Source organism: Thrips palmi, unplaced genomic scaffold (assembly GCF_012932325.1).
Source record: "Thrips palmi isolate BJ-2018 unplaced genomic scaffold, TpBJ-2018v1 HiC_scaffold_16, whole genome shotgun sequence".
Taxonomy (NCBI): domain Eukaryota; kingdom Metazoa; phylum Arthropoda; class Insecta; order Thysanoptera; family Thripidae; genus Thrips; species Thrips palmi.
Window position 1 is genome coordinate 408,376 of NW_023144625.1, and position 2,890 is coordinate 411,265.

A 2,890-nucleotide genomic window follows, 5' to 3' on the forward strand; every position below is an offset into this window, starting at 1 on the left:
CTAGCTCACACCCCTACCCCCACCCCTAGTACGCCCGTTAATAATTCTCATACCGACGCGTCTTTCTCGGTTTCGGCCATTCTGTCTGCTGGACAACAACACCGTGCAGCTTTTAAATTTTCGGATTTGTCCAAGTGTTTGTCCCATTAGAGTTTACGTTCCAAGTGCCTTGCCCTTCACGTAGTGAGTCTCCGTCTGTGGCGAAAATCGTCCCTTGACGTGTTACGCGTGCCCATGAATCCCGCCGCGAAAGGCGCATGCAACCTGTTCTTCTTGCAGTCTTTCCCTGTTTGCCAATTGCATCAGCTTTAGCCGTTTTTCTTGTTGCAGGGCCATTAATACGGTCTCCAGGGTCTGCAGCATGAAGCCTGTCGATCTGTCGCTGCCCCAGCGTCCCGCCACCAGTGGATCCTAACCTCACAGATATCGCAGTAATTTTCACATTTCTGACCTAGCTGCTGGTCTGGCCTGGAGCTTGTCACCTGCCACATTTATCGGGCCGTGATCCTCATTGCCTCCAGGATGATTGATGCTTCAAGGTAAATTGTGTATTTAATTGTTTGCCGTGTTGGCCTGTTATTAGTTTTTGTCAGTTCAACGAAACCGTTGTTACTTCTTTATCAAGACCAATGGTCACGATGAACGGAAGTGGTGTGCAACTGTGGCTGGCCAACCATAATGATTTTAGAGTTTTGAGTTTTGCCTGCCTATTTATGCTAGATTCATTCTCCCTCAAATAGTTGTGAGTGGTCTCAGTGTATCTGAATCCCTTTGTTTTATGGACATCTTATTTTTTGTCCCTTTTATCTTTCATTGCGTTTGAAACATGTTATTTTTTTCATTCTAAGCTTTGGTTTTTAAACTAACGAATCTGTTCTTTGTTTTTCTTCAGGTTTTCCTGTGGTGTAAATAACAATCAAGAAGCCGGAATATTTTACTCCCACAGCGACAAATCATTTCATTGATATGTCATTGGAAGGTTGGTTTCATCTTCCTCATCGTTAAATATTATGTATTGTTTAAGATTTTGTGAGGAATAGCATTGAACCTTCCACTGATGTTTCAGGTTTCCTTTCTATGCAATGGTTTGTATTAGTTGGGCTTCGAAACTGTGCTCCCTGAAAGAAACAACAAGCCTCTTACATCTGTAAGTTCCCTCTTTTACTGAGTGTTACATAATTGTTTGGATTACATTTTACTAACTCTCTTGTCTAATTTATCTTCTGCAGTTCTGCTGTCACTTGCTTCTCCGGCGGCTGGCTTATAATTTTGTCATTGTGAGCCTTGTTCTCTGTGATTTCTTGTAGCACATGATGAACATGTTTGCTGTCCCTTCCTAGTGAGTCAGAGGGAAGGGTGACTCTCAACTTGAAATTTTTTCTCAATGAGAAGTGACGGAGTTCCTGTAGGTCTCCCTGCATTAAATTTGCCTAGGGCAGGTATCAGGGTAAGAAAAGTACAGTTGGTAAATTGCATTGCATTTTGATATTTCTATGGTTAATTATTTCTGATTTGCATTGCTAGCATGCTGGCCACCACATCTTTTAATTTTCTGTTGCTTGTTGTTGGCCTTATTTATTTTATAATCCTGCATCGTGCATTGTGGCGACACTGAAACTGATTTGTGCTGTCTCTGCTTTCAATTTCTGTTTGCAAGTGGAAACTAACAAATTCTTTTATTCCTCATCAGGTGGAGAATGAGAATGCCGAACCTGTTTCAACCAATGAGTTCATTTACGCAGTCTGCTCCATCCTCTTGTGACTATGTTGCAACATTTTTATCCTCTAATCTTTTATCAGCTTCGTATAAGTAGGTCTCTTTATTTTTTTAAAATCTTTTTTGTAATATGTTGTTGCACCTTTTCATTGCTTTTGATACTGGTTTTGGCTTTTAGGTTCTGTCAATGCAATGTGAATTACTATTTCGCCTCTGATGGTCTGGAGAAAAAGAAAAACACCATTCCAGAACAAGGAAAGCATTCCAGTTTGCTGGTTGGTAGTCTTCTTGTTTTTCTAATTTGCACTCAGTGTTGTTAACTTGTACCTAACTATGTAATTTCATCTTTTGCAGTTCTGGTCGCACCCAAAGAATACCAACTGTAAAGGATAGAAGCTTCACAACATCAAGGCAACAACTTCCACCTCCCATTCCCCTGTTCGAAGACTGGAGCCATACGCTCTAGCAGTTTCTTGCATATGACAAAAGTTTCCTTAGCTTTATTTGGTTTAGCCTGAGTTAAATTAATTGTAGTTGTACTCAAATGTTTTTTCCCAGTTTATCTCATTCCATATTTCAACATTCTCTTCATTAAATTAAATTTTCGGGCAAACACTTTGGCTCGCATTGTTCTGGTTCTGCAAATTTAATCATACGCTGATTGTATTGTATTGGGCACGTTGTAATGGATTCACTGGCCAAGAGAATATTTGTCCATTTCTATTCTACTTATTTTGTGTGCATTATAATTGGTCTTCTAAAGAGAATTATGAAAATGATGGATAGACTGTTATGAAGGAGCAGCAGACGGGGAGAATGATAGCTAATGTTCTAAGGATGCTATTCATTTTTATTTTTTTAATAATTTTAATTTGTAATACTAATGACTGTTCAACTGGTTTTGCCATAGCTGCTGTGAGAGGCACAAGACCCAGGCCAAGTAATTGTGCCAGTGCTGTGGGTTATTTTATTTAAAAGTTGTCAACTAGATGTAACCCAATTACTTTTGGGCGTTCTTTTCCTGTCAGTCATGTCTTGCCCTAGGCCTGAGTTTATGTTGCTTTTAGTCTCTTACTGTTTCAACGAGCAATGGTTTCATTGCTCCAATGACCGTTAGTACGATACCATTAAATTAAAACTGCCAAGGGTCATCTAATGCATTAAAGAGCAAGG

The 2,890-nt window shown here is 39.8% G+C and overlaps 1 long non-coding RNA gene across 1 annotated transcript; it reads left to right on the forward strand.

The window, feature by feature from the left end:
* The first annotated feature begins 419 nt into the window (after window positions 1–419).
* Window positions 420–1,409, forward strand: LOC117642887. Its single transcript, XR_004587597.1, has 4 exons — window positions 420–539; window positions 893–979; window positions 1,067–1,147; window positions 1,230–1,409. It is a non-coding gene; the product is annotated as an uncharacterized LOC117642887 (long non-coding RNA).
* The last annotated feature ends 1,481 nt before the right edge of the window (window positions 1,410–2,890 follow it).